Here is a 24,100-nt window from a genome sequence, read left to right as displayed (position 1 = left end):
CTCATTCTCAGTGCCATTCAATCCCTGAGTTGATAAGATTCCCGCATGCCGGAAGCAGTTCTGAATTGTTTTTGTAGTTACTCGTCTCCATGCTTTTTCAATGAATCGTATTGCGTCCAGCAGCGTAACTGTGTAATCTTGCTTCTTCTCGATGCTCTCTACAATTCTTAACAATATCAGTTTGCGGTAGTGACATTTCAGGTTCCTTATGACTCCCTGATCCATGGGTTGCAATATGCTTGTAGTGTTTGCAGGTATAAACACAAGTTTAGCAAGTAGAGAAAGTGAGGGTGGGCAGACACATCGAACTTTCCCACGATATCAGAGAAATTCAGGAATGAAAATGACGTTACATACGAGGTTGATGCATTTGTGCATGTCGTACTAAGCAAGGTATAAAAACAGTTGCTTTATGTGGAATTAGTTCGTACTATTGAATATTTGACGCAATAGACAAGGTGTCGCAGAAACAGATGTTGCTATAACCAAGTTTTACTGTACTCGTATTTGAATTCGTAAAGAAAGCCTAATGTGGAACTGAATTCGTTGTGCGTAGAACACTTATGGCTCCAACATGGTCTGAGTTCCAAATTTGGCATCTTTATCTCCCAAACACGCAGACCTTGCCAGGCGTCATTATACCCCAGAACAATAAGATTATATCGTCTCTTAGTAGAGAAGCTATTGTTCCGTATATGGTGAAAACATACCTTGGCCGAAAGTTAATAACAGAGTATAATGGGCCTATTTGACTGTGTTACTTGCCTGCACAAAACTGACCGTATACTATGGAGGGCTGTCTATGGGCAGGTTTAATCTCTGAAACAAATAAAATTTGGTATCAGTAGTCTGTGTGTCATAGTTGTATGGCCAGTTTCATTTCTATACTTATCGGTCCAACAAAACCTTTGCTTCACAGTCTAAGTCTGGGCACACGGTAGCGTAGTTGGTTGAGACACTACGCTAGAAGCCGGAAAGTCGTAGCTTCGATTGCCGATAAAGTAATTGGATTTTTCAACTGACCTAATCCTACCAGCTGCGCTATGGCACTGGGGTCGACTCAGCCTCGAACAGAAATGAGCACCAGGATTCTTCCTCGGGGTCATGAGTGGCCGGCGCGTAAAGCTGATCTCACCGCCATCTGTGAGCCAATTGTCTAGAAAATGTGGGAGCCTCAACGTCTCAAACCCTACAGGCCCCTTCACGGCATTTTACAGAGATAGCGTGTTTTGAAATATAAAATTTTGGTATACTACATAAAATCTAGGCCTCACTGAGACCCAAAAGTTACAAATTCGAACCATTTTTCAATATGGTTGATACGTAAGGAATTGTGACAAAAGAATAATCTGTATTTATGCCCTTTTATGAGGTCTGCAACAACCTCAAGGACAATGTTGTATGAAATACCAAAAATATTGCATTTTGAAAATATGTACATTTCTTTGGATTATTCTTCCACCCTGACGATGGAAGTAGCAGACTACACGGCGTCACATCCCAGAAGACAGTAATCTTCACTGTCACTGTCGTGAGAACCTCGAACCTTACAATGGCCTTCTTGAAGCGTATGGCCACTTCCGGTTCTTGATGTGGGGAGAGATTTAGAGAGGAAGCCATATGGGTGGGAGAAGGGGCGTGACGCAGCTCCTCTTGCAATCTCAACCTCGGCTAACGAACGGCCTTGTTAGGATTCAGCTAATACAACAGCTCACTTGTAAGACATCCTACCAGAACATTCGCGGAGCGAAGTGCAGCTCTTCACAACAGATAGCTGGAGAAACACTCAGGGTCCCCCATATTCATTAGACGCGGAAGGAATTTTAAAAATACGGAGTGATTAGTTTGCAGTATCAGAGTGTGCCCGCAATATACAAACGTTACGACCAAGTGAACAGACTCGACATAAAACGCAACAGTAGTACCTATGTTAAAGACTGCGCAACAATGTGTTACCATAGAGATAAAGAAGAAACGATTTTGGTTCCGCGATAAGTCGAGTAAACTCTCTTCTTACTGAAAGTCAGTCAAGACTGTGACTCTCGGTCTTCCGTCTCTCCATTCATTGAACCGCGATGCAACATCATCTAAACATGGAGCGTAACTGTCAGCACAAAAATAACGTGTTTATTTACTGCAGCAGCTGAGCTTCTCTCGCACAGCGGATGGTGTGAATCAGCGATGTTACGATTTCAAAATGCTATCATCCATCCATCCATCTAATCCACCTGCCTACATACCTACCAACCCACCACCTATGTCTGTCTTCATACATTATGTCATGCAGACCCGCTGCTAGGCGACGACAGCGAAATAAGCAACTTACAACAGCCGTTTCTATGTAACGGCTCCGCCAATAAACACGAACGCGGCAATTGGATTGCAACAGAGCGGCGTTTACTACGCGGTCGGTACCGAGATGTTATAAGCAGGCCAAGTTAGTGGAGAGTTTTACTGGTTGTCCGTCGGTTGGTTGGTTGGTCAACCACTGAGGGTCAGTTAATGTGAGCTGTTCCTGTGAGAAGTCGGTAGCTGAGGCCGGAGACAGTTCGGGAACTCAGAGGAAGATCAACGTCCGCCGTTAAAAGCCGCTACCAAGCAACAGTTAGTGAAGACTGTAAGAAACTGAAAAGGCCTAGTGTGTCCTATAGTGTTTTGTGAAGTATGTAGAACAGTGAGAGCATAATCCTTACTTGTTACGATTTGTGGGAGTTCAATAAATCGGATTATCGATCTAAACAACTTCTATAGCAGTGGTTCTCAACCTTTGTCAGACCGCGACCCGGTAAATTCTTTTTTCTACAAGAAGATTGCCCGGCTTTTGAAAAACACTTCTATAGACATTGTCACGTGAAAATATGTATTCTTATCTATGTATCTAATCCGTTTACTACAATCCCATTCATCCAGCTGCCCTTCTGTATGACAGCACGCAACAGTCAGAACCGCACACTTCACCACAACCACATGCTCCTACTACGATCCAACCACCAACCGCCCCATATTCATTAATCACTCTGCTGCCGACGCTACACAGAGCGCAACAGAAAGGAGCAGCGAAGCTGTAGCCACAGCTTCACATATCAAAACAAGAAATGTCCATATCAAGACGTGCTGAGCGCGATGTTCTCAGTGACACTTATCATGGCCAAGGAATTGGTAGAGGACCCACTGCATGGCCTCCAAGTTCGCCTGACTTCAATCCTCTGGATTTTTACCCGTGGGGATACTCTAAACCCCTTGTGTATGCAGCTCCTGTTGACAACGAAGAGGCACAACCATCGCACTGTGGATGCCTGTCAGACTATCCGCAACTGCCTCGGCATCTTTGCACGGATGTGGTGGTCCATGATGAGACGTGTCGAGGCGTGCGCTGAATCTTACGGTAGACACTGAGCACTTTATAATTGTACTCTTTAGTCTACAGCTCACAAATTACATGTTTCCGGACACAGGTTGATACGGACATTTTTCGTCTTTTTGTTTTGATACGTGGAACTGCGCCCAAAGTTTGTCCGTAGGCTTCTGTTACGCCTTCTATAGTCCGATACTGACAGTATCGCTAAAAACATTTCCTCTACACAAAATTGCTTAAACTTATGGACTAAATGATGTGATGTTCGACAGTTACTGGCTGTACACACAAATCCTGGGGAAGAATGAGCGAGGTAACGTTGCCCTCAGTAACAAGAACAAGCTTTATGGAATGCGCTTATAACATGAGCCGTTTCAGATGTAATCCAGAGTTTTCAAAGTTTGTAATACTTCACATACACTGTTACCTTGTTAATAATGTTCGTATCAGAAAATAAAATCCAACTGTCTATGAGTCTAGCTGTATACCTGTCTATCCATCCACATCTAACACCATGGGACAGGGGCCTTCTTGAAGAACTTAGGGCAACTTATATAAACTAGATATTCTCAGCCCCAATGCCACCGAATTCGTAACAAACTGCCATTGGATCATTTACTGAAGTAGACGAATCCAATCCACGCCTATATCCTGGTTATCCGTTTTAATAACATCCTCCCGTCAATGATTATATCTCCAGGTAGTTTACAGCACTGTCTGAAATAAAAAAAAACTTTTTCTTCTCCACGAGGTTCCCATTTGCTTCCAATAAATAATTTCATGTTTGCTTCTCGTGAACTCAGTTGCCAGTACAGCTCAATCTACATTTGCATCTCAACTCTGCTCTTGTGTTAATGCTAAACAAGAGAAATCCGAAATACGTAAGTGTCTTGTGTTCAACTGAATTACTGCCACAATGTCGCCCTAAAAATACACGTGACTGGTTACTCCCAGCGAGGCCCGCCCGACTGTTTGGCACGTCGAGTGGTTCAACCAGCGGGCCCTAATTAAGCAAGAAGCGGCGTCGCTCCGCCTGTGGCCACGTCACGGAGCGTCGGAGTACTTTCTGCTCTAATATCTGCTTTAATCCGTTGAAGTAAGGGATGTCCAGATACATGTACATACTCGCAAAAATTACTCTGTTCTCTGTTAGTACAAATGAAAGACGAAGCAGAGGGCTGAACACCGGGCTGCGTCCCAGTCTGCATACTGGCTGGGTTTCGGTGCTCTTATGTTGGCCATTGCATCTGCCGGAAGTAAATACTGTACGCAAGAAATTAATAAACAAAGAAACGTTTCTGTCGCCCTTCCTATCATATGTCCTATCGTCCGATCGCATGTTCTATCGCCGAAATTACTTGACAAGATTTCGATTAAATTACGTAATTGTGCGTTATTAAACGACTGTAACAGTGTCGAACGCCGGTCACAGTGGCGACGCGGTCTAGGGCATGAACTGCCTTCGCTCGCTCGAACGCTGGGATCGTGGGTTCGAATCACACTCAAGGCATGAATGTCTATATTGTGTGCGTTTATTGTGTTTGTGCTGTCCTGTGTGTAGGTAGCGGCCCTGCGACGAGCTGATCCCCTGTCCATGGAGTCCTACCGACTGTGTATAGATTAAGAAACTGAAAAGCGGCAAAGGTCCACAAAAAAGCTGTAGAGAAATAGACAAACACACAGACAGAGAGATAGACAGAATTAAAATATACGACTCTGTAATTCTACCTGTTGCTTCGAGTATGACACTCCGTCTGTAAACACTGGCAGAATAAAAATGTAAATCTATCCGTGTAACAGGCCGTGGAGGCCCACAGAGTTGTGAGACGTTGAGGTTCCCACATTTTCCAGACAGTAAGGCTATCAGCCTTACGCACCGGCCGCCCTTCATCCTCCAAGAAGATTCCTGGTACTCACTTCTGATAGAGGCTGAGTCGACCCCAGGGCCATAGTGCGGCTGGAATGATTAGGTCAACTGAGAAATCCAATGACCTCATCGGGAACCGAACCGGCGACCTTCCGGCTTGTAGCATAATGCCCCCCATTAAAGAGTGTCTGGGAACAGTGTACAGGATATCGAGGTTAATATTTCGACTTGGAGGGGATAACATGAGGACAGAGACAATCACATAATGGTAACCTTTATATGTTGCATTTTTCATTAAACATGCCTATTATTAGGATGAATGAAATCAAGGAGGATGAGATGGAAAGAGTACAGCTGAGAAATACATAAAAAAATTATTCGGAAATCCTCAACAGAGAAAAAAACACCTGGAAGACCTATGCAGAGATGGAGTGGGTAATGGTGAAGATTGCAAACCAACAGGAATTCAAGCCGCTTAATACAGGCTCCAGCGTCGTTCTTTTGTAAACGCGGTAATGGACTCTAGCGTTCCATTAAAGACAGAGAATTTATTAACATGCTGAGAGTCTATCGGCTTCTCAAGAGAGACTGTTGCTTCACGGGATTAATTATGAATAGCGTGGGCATGTGGTGACTTTATGGAATGCGGGCCAGATAAACATTTCGCTTTGAAACAGCGTCGATGACACAGTGCTGTGTATAAAAGCGAAGTTACTATTGCTGTGTGGCAAACGCTGACCACGCCGTCAGCAAAACGATGACTCGTCCAAAGCCAATTTGTTGTTCAGAATGCACTCATCATGCACCCTGAAGTGTAACCACTGTTTCGAGCCAAGTGTTTCTCCTCACTCTTGGAACAAATAAGTGTGGATTGCTTCTGACTTCCTTCCAGGAATCCGTTTAAACTTGTCTTGCCCTTAAGCGCATAATCACGTAATTCTTTTGTTGCATCAGCATGTAAATCGTGAAAACACTCAGGAATTCTGGACTTCGTCCATCATCTGGTATTCTAAAGAACTCAAAAGAACACAACGTTTTGGAAACTGGATCTGTTTCCGTCCTCAGGTGTGGAGGTAGGAATCACGTATTATGTTGGGTCCGTTTGAAACAGCTAACCTCAATCACTTCAGAAGCTACAAATTGTGAAAATCTTCGCGGCTCATATGGATACCATTTGTTTAAGCGAACTCTACAATCTGGTTAAGTGGTTTCTCCAACTTTCCATACCAAATACGGAATTCAGGTGTGACATAAGAAATGTTATTTGAACTGTGAGATATGTTCTACCTACGTCATTATGTTTATTTTGTATAGTGAACAGGATATGGGCTCAACAACCGAGGAAATGTGGTTCGATTCTCAGCTGGGGCAAGATATTTTTCTCTTCTCCACAACACTGGTATTGGATCTGCCGGTTCTGGGGGCTCTTATGCAAGATATACAGGGGGGGGGGTACGGCGACCGGGTCATGAAGCATGTTGTGCCGAGGTTCAAAATGCGTGGAGATATACCCCCCTCTCCCACCCGTCTTTACGGCATGGTCCTTTAATTAAGCACAGGGACAACTTCACCGTTACCTCACCACCTCCTATAACATTCAAAATCTCTGCATCTTCGTATGTAGTACGTGTGTTTCGTATTCTCTCGGTGAACAGCGACATTTCCCTAAACACCATTAACCGGCTGGTCCATGTAGCGGAGACGTAGTGTTTCCTGCGAGGTAAGAACTGGATTTTCAAATATTAAATGAACTCCGCCGATCACAGTGGCTGGGCGGTCTAAGGCATGACGCCCCCTCCAACACTGGGATCGTGGATTCGAATCCCACTCCAGGCATGGATGTCTGTGTGCGTTTATTGTGTCTGCGTTGTTCTGTGTGTAGCAGCGGACTTGCGACGGGCTGATTCCTTGTCCAAGGACTCCTAGGAGTCGTACCGACTGTGTATATAGATTCAGAAACTCGGCCAAGATCCACAAAGGCTGCAGAGCCATATATAGATAGATTTAGATGAACTCCATGCTTCAAGAGGTCATATAATATGTTATCGTGTTATACTGTCTTCAAGAGTTACACGTATTTGGGGGGGGGTTATCTATTTCCTGAGACATTAAATTTTTGTAAAGCAATAAGATATTTCAAATCGTGGAACTGTTGTGTTTCTCATGGTAATTAATATTTTCAGCAAGTATAACCAAAAACTAAAGGAACTGTAAGGCGGGAGAGCTCAAATGTAACCATCCACTGGGCGGAACTTCTATTTTGCTCCCGAAGGTACGGTGAAAATGTAAATGACAGGAATTTGTAGTTTGACGAGAGATCGAGCTATGGTGAATGTCGGATGTACCTTACATATTGTCAAGTATTGGGGGGGGGGATGCGTGCCTTATAGATAGCTTCTGGATTGGATGATTGGATTTACTGACACCTTGTACACACCACTCGGAGCTACTGACAATTACAGTGCTATCGCTGATCTACACACTTTACAGTTCACCGTTGCACACGCACTAGGGTTCTCAGTCTTCACTAGCCGTATTCTGGCAACGGAATTATAACAGCCTCACTGTCACTTAAAATCACACATGAAGTCTTGTCATAGCCGAATTCCATTCCTGTCATAATTCTGCAACTGCCAATTCCTAAGACTGGACTCATTCAATTCCTCTGCTCCCAAGTTCATATCTTGGCAGGCTGGCGTCTTGAAACTCGACTAACTCTTCTTGATAACCACTTTGCAGGGACCACGCAATAAACATTGGCTCTCTACTGGTGGGAAGGCGTGTTTACAGCGCCGTTGCATAGAAACGGAAGTTACTCGATTTTTGCTTGCGTATTCGTTGCCTCTAGAATATGTTTACCGAGTCGTTGCCTAGCAATGAACGTCTATTCTGACTTCACTATTCCGGCTTTCGGGAGTCATTTCACAATTTATTTTGACAATCCAAAATCTGTCAAAATTAGTGAGCTGTGCGGTGGTGGTGATGATGAAATAACAATGTTTGGTGATTCACTTAAACCACGCCAATTAGCATGTCCACGTTCTTATTGCAGATAATGAAATTCACACTGCACGCCCAAACAAACGGATAATTTGACTAAATAATTAATGATCCATTTTATCTACAAGTGGCTAAAGAACACGACCGCTGCACCACACAGCCGAGAACAAATGACCGATTTTCGCGGAAGTCCATGTAAACATCAGGCCAATCATAAAACTCGCTAACTTTACGTTTCAGCTGCCATCTACAACATGGCCGCCATGTGAAACTGTACGGCAGGTGCACTAGCGCCAATTAATTTAAGTTCCTGAAACTTGTAGAGTGAAATGCAGGACCTATGTAAGACTGGTAGAGGTAATTTTTGGGGAAAGTGACGGGACGAAATATTTTTGATAATATGATAACTAATGGCGAGTTATAAATGACATGCTCGTACATATGATGACACATCCAATAATGGCAATACAAGTCATTTCAATTCTGTGGGGCGTCAATACACTAATTACACCATACGAAAGTTCAGTGCCGTCAAGTTATGCATGAAAGTAAAATGGTGGCATGACTTTCTTCTATTCTCTGGTTTAGATTACACAGAGCCCCATAACCGAGAGAGCTACGCTGACTGGAGCGCAAGCTCCTGGTAGGCTTACGTATGCCAGATAGGATAGTGGCCAGGCGAAGTGCAGTCTTCGGTTCTCCAGTCTGAGGTTTGGACATGGGGGTAGTAATACGAACCTATGGAGGAGGCCAAGATCCACACAGGGCTGTAGAACCAGTAAAGAAAATAGTTTGCATTATATTAAAATGAAGAGCCGGCATAGCGATTGGCTACTGGCTGGACAGTCGAGAGACAGGAGTTCGAGTCCTAGTATGGGCAGGATTTTTGTTCTCTCCCCGTCGTCCAGACACTCTGGGGCCCACCCGGCCTCCTCTCCAATGGTTTCCGGGGGCTTTTTCACCGGGGATAAAGGGCCGGGGCGTGAAGCTGAACACTGACCTCCAACTAGTACAGAGGTCAAAAATATGTGGATCTATACATCCACTTCCCCATACGTCTTCATGGCTTAGTGCTTAATTAGTTAAGTACATGGAGTGATATTTATCAAGCGTTCTACGGAACTAATCTATCACTATTTTACATACCATCCGCCCTGGAACTGTTCTGCCGGTGTCCTGAGTTTCCAGCTGTCGATATTCTCTGTCTGATGTCTCACACGTCACTGAACATTAAATCTTTCGCAATGGAGGCTACTTACTGTTAGTATCACACTTATCACCTGACACATCTGTTTAAGTAAAAGAGCAAAGAGTAAACACCGATAACAATAAATCAATATTGATAATGAGACAATGGTGACTTGGTGAAGGTCATGAAATGCAAGGGGCCGTCACCAAGGTTATATCCAGTTTCTTATGTAATCAAAAGAAAAAGTTGATGTTCGCGTTCTTCTATACAAGCTGACACCGAATTATTTATCCAGACAATACGTTCTTGGCTATTATATATATCTCAATGCCACTGGTGTTCATTGTATACACAAATCTAATATAAATCCACTGCAAAAAACAGTCCCATAAATCCATGCAGGCTGGTGTAACGATTTGTATTCAGGAGGTGACCGCTTCGAATTTCGCTCGGGCCACTGACGACTTTATTTTCGTGGTTTTACTCAGTCACAAACGGCGAATGCCATGACAATATTGTGGCATGTAGACCCATTGCTAGGCTACGATCGCGAAACAAAGGAACGGTGTTTTCTGTCCAGTTAGCGTCGAGATGTTATAGGAAGGACAATTAGTGAGCAGTCGGTCAGACAGTGGAGTGGAGTGGAGTGAGTTAGTTGGTGAGTCAGAGGACCGCTGCGGTTCAGTTGTGAGCTGTTGCTGCCAGAAGCAGGTAACTGAGTTCAGGAACCCAGGGGAATGGGAACGTCCGTCGTTGAAAGCCGTTACCAGGAGACTGGTGAAGACACAGCAGGATAAGAACACTTTATAGAGTGTGCTCTAACTGAACTGTAAAGTGTGTGAATTAGTGAAATGGTTATAATTACTTGTAGTCACGGGTCTGTACGAGTTCACTAAATAATATTACCAATCCAAACCCCGTCTAATGTCGCTAAATTTAATTAAGCCTCAACCGCTTCGTTCCATATGCTCTCTAGATCATGATTTAGTTTCCGTCATGCGGCTCGGCGCTGTAATCTGAGACACGGAGAGCGTCATGAAATATGCCATGAATAATAATAAAGAAATATACATATACAATACTGCAATCAAACTTCATTAAACATCTTACTTACGTAGTCGTGGAGCTGAGCCCTTCTGAAGGAGCCGCCAATTCTGCAGCTACTCAAGAATTTCCCCGCATTTCATGGAACCCGAAGGTTCACTACCGTGTTCACAAGAGCCTTCCACAGGTCCCTATCCTAAGCCAGATCAATCCAATCCATACCATACCATCCCATCCTATCTCTCTAATATCCATTTTAATATTGCCCACCCACGCCTTGGTCTTCCTTGGTCTTTCCTTCTGGATTTCCCACAAATATCCTATACGCATTCCTCGTCTCCCTCATTCGTGCTACATGCACTGCCCACTTCATCCTCCTTGACGTGATCGTTCTACTGACAAATATTTCGCATAAAAGTCATCGTTCTGAATTGAATCTAAACTTCACTGCAAGTGCTGCCTTCTGCTGGAGGAACAGTTTCTGAAACAATTTATAATGAAAGTTTCATTTGGCGTTCGTGTGAAGTACAAACCATGAGGCTTGTTGCGCAGTTAAGTGCCAAAACTAAATTCGTCACATAAATTTTCGGGTAAATACTTTCCAACGCCAAATTTAAACGAAATCCTCTCAGCATTTTTTCTTCTTCTTTGGTTATACGTTCCTTTTGTCTCCATTCGGTTTCTGAAGAGTAATGTTTCGTTCTTAACTTAGGAGAACCAATAATTATATGTCAGGGTGTACTCCCTTGGGGGGGGGGGGTTGGCTTCGCCACGCCTAAAGGGCCCCCCGTACCCTCAGTTTTTCTTAGTTTTCTTTCCCTTGGAGCCGGGATAGCGCAGTCGGTATCGGTCGGTATAGCGACTCGCTACGAGCTGGACGACCGTGACGTCGGAGTTCGAGTCCCGGTAAGGTCATGAGTTTTCTATTCTCCAAGTCGTTCACCCCGGTTCTGGGGTCCACCCAACCTCCTATCCAATGGGTAACGGGAGCTCTTTCCCGGGGGTAAAGCGGCCGGGGCGTGAAGCAGACCACTCACCTCCAACTAATGCCGAGGTCAAGCAAATGTGGATCTATACACCCACTCCCCCATACGCCTTCATGGTGTACTGCTTAATTAGTTAAGCACAGGGACAGCTTTAGCTTATTACCCTCCGAGCTACACAGATTTTCCAAGTCGTGTTTTCTTTTCAGGCGTTCCAACTAAAATCTTGCATGCACGTCTTATATCACCAATATATGCTACGTGTCCCACCCATCTCATTTTCCTTCATTTGGCCATCCTAGTTTTGGGTGGCGAATGTAAATTGACACAGGAAGCCGGCGAAAACACTAAAGTCCGCGACGAAAAAGACAGCGCGTACTGCATAAAGATCTGACATAAATTTTAGCTATGTTTGTATTTGCATTACAGCAAACAGAATTACTGCAATATTGCATACGTCACACAGCTGACGTTACCTCATTTTGTTCTCTGGCCTTCAGGATCGGAATTCACCCACGTGACGGTAACTAGCAGCCATCGGAACTGAATCACGCAACTTCACCAACCGACCGGTAATATACGACACCACGACATAAAACGTTTCTTATAGACATCTGCGTCACCCTTCAGGAGCGATGTTATGTTGCAACTGTTACCGCCAAGAGAACCATATATAGCTAATATGAAAGTAAACTAATATTATTAGGCAACGAACATGGAGTTGGATACGACTGCCGCAGGATCGTGTCCAGTGGGAGGCTGAAATAATTTACGAACAAAATTGTGACCGCCAGATAAAAAAATTCAGATTGTAACTTACGAAATGGTAGTTGCACTGGATGGTACTTGAGGTTTTATGGCGTGGAATATTAATATTGTCACGTAGTATATGTAACTATGGCTCGTGTTTTGGATGGGATATTGATCACTTATACACACGACCCGTAAGTACATGCAATTACAGGGCCACCGCTAATCTTCACACTTCACAAATCAACACAGAACCCGCTAAGACCTTCCAAGCCTGCTCTGTCTTCACCAGCTGTTCCCTGGTAACGGCTTCTAACAGTCAAGATTCTTCAGCTTCCGTGCTCAAGTTCCTTCTGGATGCCAGCTACCTTTCAGCTGAACTTCGAACACTTGCAACCAACTCTTTTCTTCAGAATTGACTTGGCTGAACCAAATGTCTTCCTTATAACTCCTCAGCACGGACCATCGCAGCACGCCCAGTTTCCAACAATACTGCGATTGTTGCGCGTCAATTCGTTGCTATGGAGACGTGTTTGCAACTGTTACGGATACAGTATATTTGCCTATCTCGCGGCCGTTGCATGTTAACGGCTCTACACTCTGGGTTATTGAACCGTGTGCTTTGGTAATGGATCCTAATCGTTTCGGCAGCAGGGAACATACTCCTTCTATCTTCAAGGCGACTGATGCAGTACGTTCTCCTGAATGCTAGTAACCACTTACCAGACTACACGGCATTACGTCACACAATATCATCGCATCATGAAATTAATTGGTTAAACAAACAGTAGGCATGGACAGAAGGCGACGGAGATAAATTATGGAAGTGAACGGACCTCAGAAGGATAAGAACTATAAATCAAGATTATATAGTGTATATAAGCCTAGTTACATACTACAAGAGACGAAAGGGATCTGAGAATGGGAAGCTGAAGAGAATATCTGGACTGAAGAGAGTTGAAATAAGAGGCCGCGGAAAATTACATGAGGACAAATATGTTTCTAGACATCATTCATCGTCCTGCTTTTATCTAAACACCGTCCTCTTTATACAGGGTGATTCAGAAAGATGGGCACAATTTCAATTGGCTATATTTCCTGAATTATATGTTGCATTTGAATTCTGTAAATTTCACTTGATTATACATACATGGAAGTTTATAGATGTTCAATGTGCCCCCCCTCCTCCGGCTGCACGGATAACATCTAGACGGTAGCTGAATTCATCCTACACTCGATGACAAATATCTTGCGTCACTGAGTTCACCGCAGCTGTGATACAGTTTCTTAGGTCATTCAAATTTGTGGGAGGAGGTGGTACACGCCACACAGTTGTTTGCGATAGTCCAAGTTCTCTACTAGCACTACGGGTTGACTTCATTGGGCTACGCTCAAAGTTCACTCGAATGCACTCCACGTTCTCCTCCGATACACACGATCGGCCCGGGCTTTTACCCTTACACAGAGAGCCAGTTTAATCAAATTGTTTATTCCAACGATAAATGCTCTTCCTCGTTGGAGGTTGCATGTTAAATGCACGCTGCCCCGCAGGCGCAGACTCACTTTTACTGAACTCACGAATGCAAAAAAATCTTGTGTTGCACAGTAGGCATCTCACTTACAACTGACGCAGTGATGGAGGGCACTAGCGGTAGTACTAGAAACTTTACAACATCCTCTTTCAAATGTACTTTACAGAATTCAAATGCAACATACAGTTCAGGAAATATAGCCAATTGAAATTGTGTTCATCTTTCTGAATCACGCTGTATTTCCAAACACGTTTCGGAGACAGGATTCTGTCTCCCTCTGGTAAAACCTACTCAGTTGGGCGCAATCAATAGAGCTAGTTCCTATCTTCCCAACTGAGGTTCTACCTGATGACGGAGACAGAATCCAGTCTCCGAAACGTTGTGTTTTGAAATATAAAGAGGACGGTGGTTTTAAATAAAAACAGGATGGTGGATAATGTCCAGAAACATAATAAAGTAAAAAAAAAAAGTAAAGCTCTCTTTGTAACAGGCCGTGAAGGCCCATAGAGTTGTGAGACGTTGAGGGTCCCACATTTTCTAGACAATCGGCTCAAAGGTGGCGGTAAGGTTGTCAGCCTTACGCGCCGGCCGCGCTTTACTCCCCAGGAAGATTCCTGGTACTCATTTCTGTTAGAGGCTCAGTCGACCCCTGGGCCACAGTGCGGCTGGAAGGATTAGGTCAATTGAAAAAAAAATCAAATTACCTCATCGGGACTCGAACCCGCGACCTTCCGGCTTGTAGCATAGTGTCTCAACCCTAATGTACCGTCGTCATGAACTTAGATCTTACTTACATCTTACGTGTACTCTTCGTCAAATACAATTAGAATGATCAAGCCAAGGATGATGAGATGGACAGGGCATATAGCACACACGGGGAAAAAGATTAATTTATGTATGTAGGAGAATACCGTTACAATGGATCATAGAGAAATAGGATGGGGTGGTATGGACTGGATTAATCTGGCTCAGGATTTGGACCAGGGACGCTCTCTTGTGAACACGGTATTCAAACTTCGGGTTCCATTAAATGTTAGGAAATTCTAGAATAGCTGGGCGACTGGCGGATTCTCAAGGACTCAGCTGCATGGAGTTAGTTGATGGAAAGGGCGACTAGACGGAAAGATTGAAAGCGGAAGGTCTAAGACAGGGTGGAATTAAATACCTGCAGATCGAAGAGAATGAGAAAAAAGAAAAATACACTGGAGGCGGAACCTTGAGGCCGGTATAGGCACTGTTACCTAATCCGTGAAAACGAACACCGTGACCTCGCTGCAGCTAACTAACAATTTCCACAACTGGATTTGAGGTCCTCGCAGAGGCAGCTGTGATGAGTATGACCGTCAGGGTTGTAACGCTATATAGTTTGGTAGTTCAACAATTCGGAGGAATATATCGCTTCCTTCTTCACGGAAAAAAGACTAACCCAAGCAAGAAATTAGAAATAAGCAAATGGTAAGCCCTGAATCTTAATTTTAAGATGCGTTTTCATATCAGTCGCAATGGATAGGGTTGAACTGTTATCCAAAATGTTGCCTGGAGTGATTGAGAAAAACAAAGATTGGTCAATCCCGGTATGGGATTAAAATTGGTTCTGTCACAAACATAAAAGAAGAAGAGAGTATCATTTACTCAGCAAGTTCAAGCTTCCATTATTTTTTGGCGTTTCTGAAAAATAACGAGGGGAAAAATAAACTGCAGGCTCACTGTCACAAGTGTCCGCTCGTGTGCCTGACATTTCATATAAGAAATTCCTATACATGCATCTAATTTCAACAGTGGAATGTCAGAAACATTCAAAACGATTGCATGTGATTTATCATTATTGTAGCAACAGGTCTAAAACAAGTTTCTAAATATGTTAAAAATTTTTATGATCAAGAATACTCAGATATTGGAACAAAAAGTGAAAACGAAAAAAAAGTAGACAAAACAAAAGACTAAAGCATTTAAGAGACTGCATAACATTCTTTTTCAATGCGGTGTACAATGAGTTCTTACTTTACTGTTGTTTCTTGTTATTCATAATAGGTTAATTGGAATATGTTCGCTCCGCTGCTTCATAGCTATTTCAATTACAGAAGCACGCCACGACATTTCACTAACTCAGCAAACATCGCAGTACAACAATAACTGATACCAACAGCCAAAGAAATCCATCCCTATGCGGTATATTTTCACTGAAAATTCCTTATAGCAAGTCTAATTATACATCATTACGGCAGGGAGATGATAAAATAAAGACAAAAAAAAAGCGATTCATCATGTTTTGACAAAGTAATTAAACGGTAATTAGACATAACTTATTTTTCTGCGTAACCACCCAGATTTTCAAAGCATTCTGTCCCACAAGTTCCCTTATTTCATCAGAATATGTTTTCTTCAGTTGTCTCGGATACGCTGATTAACCTCAATATTACTCCGTGGCTTTCAGTCCGCAAGCGAACTATACTGACCGAGCGACCACCCCTTGTCGGCGAAGATAGTGCCAACTTTAGCGGACAGAGGATGTCACGTGGTCAGCGCAACGGATCCCCACGGCAGTTAATCTCGGTTTTCTAGACCGGAGCCGCTATTTCCTTGAAATAGCTCCTCATTTATCCTCACGAGGCTGAGTGGACCCAGTTCCAGACACACTACTTCTCAGAAAATCTGGTAGCGCTGGGAGTCGAACCCGGACCTCTGAATCTGTAGCCAGGTACTTTGCCCACTAGACCATAGAGGCGGTCCCTATTTTTTTTTAATTCGCTTAGTGGGGAGTGGAGCCCAACTGGGTCCACTCGGCACGGCGGCCACTGATTAACTCACACCGAACATCGCGGTCCGGTGAGCTGCACTCCTGCTTCGTACTTCGGAGGTCACGAGTTCATATCTCTATCCAGAGACCGGACACGCCACGGAGTTTTAATTTTTTTGTAGCTGTCTTCAGTGTTTTAAGCACATGCCGTGAAAGTAAATCACATTCGGCCATAAACGTTTTCTCCGCATCCTCCTCAATTCCTTATTTACTAATCGTATTATTCGATGCAGTACAGCCTGAACTAATAACAGGAAACAATAGAAAAATATATGCATGAAACGTGAATCGCAACTGTTCTGAGGTTCCGCCATACTGAACTGTCATTCTTCCGCAAATATCACTAGTTTTCACACCCTCTGACCACTGAATTCGGATCACAATCTGGTGTTTTCTGCATTTTATCAATGGAACCGCCATGCTAGATGTCACGGCATTATTGCGTCTCAAAATACCATGAAAATCAAATGGGTGAAAATGAAGTACGGTTCACTGCTTACATCCGCCATGTTCTTCAGTGCTGCCAACTTCACTTTGGGCGTCACTTTGTTATTTTCCCTTCGTGTATGCGTACGAGCAGCTGCTCATGAACATCCAACTTCTTTTCACGTATCCTTCAATGGCATCCAAAATGGATATGGGGAACTCCAGCATTCCATGGCCAATCCAAGGACAAAGGCAAAGTTACCCCGTACTTAAATTACCTAAGGCACGTGTACGAGGAGTGCAGATATAGCTCCACTATTCTTAACCTTGACAGCAAATGGAGTGGCCAGCTTTAGGCATCTGCTCCTTTACCCCTGGGGAAGGAGGCCCAGATACCCAAAACAAGAGACTGGGTTGGCCCGAGACGCTACAGGAGGGGGGGGGGGAGATAAAGCTGTACCTGTAACAGGCCATGGAGGCCCATAGGGTTGTCTGACGTCAAGACTCACACAATTTTAGACAATCAGCTCACAGATGACGGTGAGGCTGTGAGCCTTACGCGCCGGCCGCCTTTTACCCCCAGGAAATATTCCTGGTACTCATTTCTGTTAGTGGCTGAGTCGACCTCAGGGCCACAGTGCAGCTAGAAGGATTAGATCAATTGAAAAAATCCAATAACCTCATCGAACCCGCGACATTCCGGCTTGTAGCATAATGCCTCAACCAACTATGCTCCCGCGTGTCGCCAGGAGGTAAGAACAGAAATATTTCACCTCCCGAAATTGGAACCCCGATTCCATGGTCGTCCCCTGTTGTAATATGTAAGCTAAAAAGCAACATCGAGTCCATTGACAAGAATTCAATTTAATGTTACCCCGCATTTAAAGAGATAATAAGGAGTTTCGTATTGACAAACGGCTGTGAAAGTAGAACTCAAACATGAAAATTAAGCATATCAGTAAAACCAGTGATAGCAGTACTGCGAAAGATCACGTAAAGATCACTGAGGAGAAACGTCAGAAGTTCTGCTATAAGGGTCACTTAAACCCAGAAGCAAATGGATTAATAACAGGAGAACGAAATGGTGTGAACACACTGACCGAATGGAAGGTAATCGATTAGTGACAGAAATGAGAGATTAGATAGTGAACAGAAAGATAATCTCGAGAAGACCAAAAATGAGGTGGAAGGACACGGTCCAACAGGAAGCCTGAATGGACGCAACAAGCTTCAAAGCATAACGAAGAAGAAGAGCAGGAGAAGAGGAGGAAAGACGTTTATAGACCTTAACTGACTACCAACATCGACTCTGAACGAATTTTGTATTTTTATTTAACCATGCAAGTAAATTCAATTTGTTATTACAGCTTCTAGATAAAATAAGTCATTTTGAAACCATTTTCTGTTTAGAAAACGCTCAAGAATTAATGCTATGAATAAATGTGTGCTAATGGGAAGCAAGTCATGACAACAATGTACCGAGATGTTTGCAGTTATTTTACGGAACTCCGAACAGAGGAGTCAGTGTACTGTGAAGAGCTTTTCTACCAACGAATTGGATCAGGACGCGTAGTTTCCGTTATGGGCCAATCCGCATTCATGTTGCATAAGCACGAGATCATAAATATACACGACTTTTTAATACCACAGATTTCAGTTTCTGTGATTTTCGATTAATGTGATACATTCTCAAGTTCACTGACGTCCAAGAAAATATCTACACAACTCCGACTGTACCAATACATAACATTGCAAACAAAAAGGATCAAATGTAGTCCTTATCACACAAGATACATCAGAAATGTAATCAGAATTCCATTTCACCCAACTCCACCGGTCTTACCTTCCGACAGGCCAATAACTTACGTGTGGGAAATCTTCAATACTTGAAATCCCCCAAACATGTACACCTATACGCAGCCTGATTTCCAGCCCACGACCTACGGGGTCACAAATATGGAGACAGTGTTCCAGAGGAACGTTGGGGAGTGTATCACAAAACAGATTCAGTAAATGTGCCAATATGAGAGAAGGCAAAGATTCGTTACGGAATCCTATAAACAATCTAAGTCACTAAGGCAATGAAGTGATTAAATAAAACAAAGAAACAAAAAGCAGATTAAATTCTACTCAGTTCCTGTCTCTCCTATCTTGAAACCTGAGGCTTAAACTACACAGGTCTGTAACATCACCTGTGTTCTACGTGGACATAAACACGTCTCACTCTTTGATGAGGTTTTCACGGCGATGACCATGAAGAAAGTCGTCTTCTGAGATCTGGCGCCGTGTATTCTTGGTTTTAACCGACGTTTCGGACGAACATATCGCCTCCATCTTCAGGGTAGTTGAGCAGCTATCTGTATTCGCAACTCAACTACCCTGAAGATGGAGGCGATATGTTCCTCCGAAACGTCGGTTAAAACCAAGAATATACGGCGCCAGATCTCAGAAGACGACTTTCTTCATGGTCATCGCCGTGAAAACCTCAAAACTTACTTCTGACTCTTGTCCCCTACGGAAGAACATGGGATTGCGTGTGTTCGGAAAAGATGTCCTGAGGAAAATATGTGGTCGTAAGAGAAGAAAATACATGAATGTGGAGAAAACTGAAGGTATAACGAGAAGCTTCATAATTTTCATTTTTCCCTATATATTACTGGATGCGGCGAGATGGAACATATAACATGCATGGGAATATGAGAAATGATTCAACTATTCTTGTCGGAAAACCTGAAGAGAGACTTGGTGACATCTAGGAAGATATGGCAGTATATTATTAAAGCGGAGCTCCAAGGACTACGATGTAAGAATGCGAACAAAATTCGTCTGGCTTAGGAAAGGGACTTGGACCTCTGGGTTCCATAAAGCGTAGGATTTTTTTTTTGACCATGTGAACTGTTTCCGACTTCTCAAGAAGGTCTAAGCTATTTGAAGTCAGTCAATTTGTCAGTTAGCAGAATAGCTCTTCAGTATTTATTAATAATGTAACATGGCGACCTGAACTTTGCATTTATGAGGAATTCAAGCACTGACAAAATGAGTGGTTAGCTGTTTTTTTGCCTATTGTTTGTAATTTACTTCAACACGGTTTCCTGAACTTCTCATGCGTAACAATTGTAGAAAGTCTGTGTAGTAAAGATGTGGTTTTATTAGAAACCAAATAGCTTTCAGATGTTGATGTTAATACATCCTTCTAAATGGTTAAGAAGCACGGAAGCCATTTAAATTGAGGACGTGCCGAGAAGTCTAACGTCGTAGATTCAAGGGCACATTGACCCTAATCTGGCGTCGTGACTCTTGACGGTGGAACCGCAGGAGGGTGTAACCTTTTTTTCTTTCTTTTTTTTTCCATAACTGTTAAGGTCAGGGTGAACAAAGGACAACAATATGTGGGTGTATGTTAAAGATGTAACTGTAAATGTCAAACTATATTCAAATACTGATAAACAAGAACGAAAAAAAGAGATAAACATATCTATCTCATTGTTTCCAGGGCTGTGTGCTTGGCTGCATTCTGCTGCGCATCTGGAAACAGACGGGACAGCGGTTCTCTCGAACTTCACTGATTCACGAGGAAGTAAGACAACGAAGGGTTAGCGTATTTAACGGTTTACATTTATACAGCAGCTTCGAACTCGGTTCCCAGTGTCCGAATATTCTAACCATTCCGCTACAGTTTTTTTTAATGTTGTAGTTAAGCTCTTATACAAAGTTCTTCTCTAATATAATCGTTGGGTTGATAATTCATCGCCCATCACAACGGCCGCACGGTCTAAGGCAGTGCTGTCCAACGCTCTTATGTACTCGGGCACAATTCACTGATGCCTATGGAGGTGCGGGCGCCACCACATATTACTACTACTAGTACTACTACTACTACTACTACTAATAATAATAATAATAATAATAAAATTTTTCGAAAATATTTAACAGTACTCAGACGTTAAAAAATGTCTCTTGTCTTACAATTTGAATTAATATTAAAAATCGGCTCAATTATATGTGGTTACGGAGGGCGCCAGAAAAATATACCACGGGCGCCGCGTTGGACAGGGCTGGTCTAAGGCATGTGCCTGTTTTCGTCTGTTCAAACACTGGGACCATGGATGCGAATCCTACTTGAGGTACTGATGTCTGTGTTGTTCATCCTGTGTTTGTGTTGTTCTGTGTGCAGGTAGCGGCCTTGCGACGGGCTGATCCCCCGTCCAAGGAGTCCTACCGACTGTGTAAAAGATTAAGAAACTGAACAACCGGCTAAGGCCCAACGAAGGGCTCTAGACCCACAGATGATGATGATAATTCATCATTCTGTCTGTACCTTGGGCCTTGTGTGTGGAAACGAGCGTACGAGAATGTCTCCATTCTCTGATTTTCTTTTTTGTTAACTTCACAATACGGATCCATTATATGGGCACTGGCAACATCTGCTTGTGGGACTGACGTAGAAGTGTGCGTTACATAAGACGCTGTATTTCTGAGTGGGTAATATACAGGGTGATTCAGAAAGATTGACACAATTTCAATTGGCTATATTTCCCGAATTATATGTTGCATTTGAATTCTGTAAATTTCACTTGATTATACATACATGGAAGTTTATAGATGTTCAATGTGCCCCCCCCCCTCCTCCGGCTGCACGGATAACATCTACACGGTAGCTGAATTCATCCTACACTCGATGACAAATATCTTGCGTCACTGAGTTCACCGCAGCTGTGATACAGTTTCTTAGGTCATTCAAATTTGTGGGAAGAGGTGGTACACGCCACACAGTTGTTTGCGATAGTCCAAGTTCTCTACTAGCACTACGGGTTGACTTCATTGGGCTGCGCTCAAAGTTCACTCGAATGCACTCCACGTTCTCCTCCGATACACGCGATCGGCCCGGGACGCAGTGATGGAGGGCACTAGCGGTAGTACTAGAAACTTTGTAACATCCTCTTTCAAATGTACTTTACAGAATTCAAATGCAACATACAGTTCAGGAAATATAGTCAATTGAAATTGTGTCCATCTTTCTGAATCACTCTGTAGTTCTACAGAATTATTTTAGGTCTATTTGGGTTTATATTAGCACTCGCTGTCTCTTGCGGCATACACCATTCAACCTAACAATCAAAACTGACAACTTCAAGCATTTAATTTTTTAACACATTTTTCTCTTACAGATTCTTTCCTTTAAATGCGTTTCGTTCTATAAAGTTGTCTCTGTGCTTAACTAATTAATTACTACACCATGAAGGAGTATAGGGGAGTGGATGTATAGATCCGTATTCTCTTGACCTCGGAACTAGTTGGAGATGAGTGGTCAGATTCGCGACCCGGCAGCTGTACCCCCGGGAAAGAGCCCCCGGTACCCATTGGATAGGAAGTTGGGTGGGCTGCAGAGCCGGTCTGGACGACATGGAGAGGTGAAAATTCTTGACCCCTCCGGGACTCTCCGACCCCTCGGTCGTCCAGCCCGTAGCCAGTCGCTATACTGACTGGGCATTTCGTTCTGTACTCATTAATACAGCCTTATTATGTAAATAACACACAAGTCTACAGATTCTGTTTCATACAGACAACTTAGACTTGACCCCTATTCTTGCAGTTCAGTTTATTATGAAAGTCAACAATGATCGACATTCAACAAGCTACATTCGCTTACCTGCTCGGCGAAGTATACACAAATCCTTTGTAAATTTATTTTCATAAATTAACAATCCGGAATGCGCTTCTTTGTCCGGATATTGGTGATTCCCAGTGGTTAACCCCGCGTAGGGTCATATGTCTCAAAGGTTTGCATTCCATACGAAACACGTGACATCTGTAAACAAAATTAAAGAAACGTATTTTAACACGTTACATCTGGGCAAAAGCAAGGGATAACAGGACACACGTGAACGTGGTTATAAATAAAACAAAGGACAAGGTATCTGGCTGGCATTGGGTACCCTCGGGGGGGAGGGACGTGACTTCAAAAATTCCATTCTTAAATAAAACCACGCAGCATCTGGAACGCCGGAAACGCTCTGCCACATAACGATCTATTCCACGTGGCGAAAAAATCACAACCCAATTCGTAATCTGCAAGCAATGAAACTCGATACATATACAAAGAACAATCCACGGTAAGTTTTACTGGTTCGAATACCAGCTACGTTCTTCTGTTGCACTGCATACTGAATCTCATACACCGTAACCAGAGGAGAACAGTGATGTGTTTTAAAAATTGTTCCAGGAAAAGACAAAATATATGTAATCCTATTGAATACTGAACAGAGTGGCTCAAACATATGCCGAAAATATTTCATTACTCTCAACCGTACGCAGAAAAGTGATAAATTAAAAGAAGAATGTCACTAAAAAGAGTTCTGCCTTCTTCAGTACAATGCCGCGTAATCCGTTGAAATTCAACTGATGTTTCGGTGGAACACATCGCTTCCATCTTCTGGTTTGAAGATCAAACCACGCTAGATACCAGCATGGCCGGTCACGGTAGCCGAGCGGTCTAAGGAATGTACTGTCTTCGCTCGCTTGGAAACCGGGATCGTGGGTTCGAATCCCACTCAGGACATGAATGTTTAGTTTGTGCGTGTGCGTTTCTCTGTGTTTGTGTACACGTAGAGGCCTTGCGACGAGCTGATCACCCGCCCAAGGAGTCCTACCGAATGTGTAAGATCTACAAAAACCGAAGTGAACGGAGAAGTTCATGGAGGTAGGCCTAGGCCCACTGGGGCTGTAGTGCCAAGGGGGGGGGGGAGATACCAGTAGGAAGTAGGCAGCAAGTAAATTCCTACGTAATTAAGAAAGTCGGTTTTTCTGTAAGAGTTTCAGTACAAGGTGAGGTCAGCAAGAACTATAAATTAATATTTGTATAGTTCATTGGTCCATTTATGCGAAAAATTCCCTTTTTATGTGCATATTTTCCACTAGGCCTAGTTATTAATTGTGATGTGGCCGATCCCTCCTCCTCCTCTAAGTTGCAGATATATGTCAAGCTTAAAAGGCTTGGAAGTCGCCTTGTTTTCTAACTCTTGATACGTAATCAATAATCATCTAGAATTGGTAGATGCGTTTACAGATTTCTCCATATAAAATGAATTTCATCATGAGACCGAAAGCTAAATTTATATTTCGCGTGGCCGCCATGTTCTCGTTTACATTCTACGTAA

At 43.2% G+C, this 24,100-nt stretch overlaps 2 protein-coding genes across 7 annotated transcripts in view; one reads left to right on the top strand and one right to left on the bottom strand.

The window, feature by feature from the left end:
• LOC111865511 (C2 domain-containing protein 5) overlaps positions 1–24,100 on the top strand; it is a 394,963-nt gene that overhangs the window by 174,711 nt on the left and 196,152 nt on the right. For both annotated transcript variants that reach the window (XM_023853628.2, XM_033751917.1), the window contains exon 3: positions 20,437–20,520. The gene's annotated coding sequence lies outside the window, so the exon portion shown is untranslated. The remainder of the gene's footprint in view (positions 1–20,436; positions 20,521–24,100) is intronic.
• Positions 1–24,100, bottom strand: part of LOC111865553 — a 283,579-nt gene that overhangs the window by 188,131 nt on the left and 71,348 nt on the right. For all 5 annotated transcript variants that reach the window (XM_023853690.2, XM_023853717.2, XM_033751936.1 and 2 more), the window contains exon 2: positions 22,594–22,752. The gene's annotated coding sequence lies outside the window, so the exon portion shown is untranslated. The remainder of the gene's footprint in view (positions 1–22,593; positions 22,753–24,100) is intronic.

This window comes from Cryptotermes secundus, unplaced genomic scaffold, assembly GCF_002891405.2.
Source record: "Cryptotermes secundus unplaced genomic scaffold, Csec_1.0 scaffold944, whole genome shotgun sequence".
NCBI lineage: Eukaryota > Metazoa > Arthropoda > Insecta > Blattodea > Kalotermitidae > Cryptotermes > Cryptotermes secundus.
The sequence above is the reverse complement of the archived record's forward strand: the minus strand, read 5'-3'. Positions and strand labels throughout refer to the sequence as shown.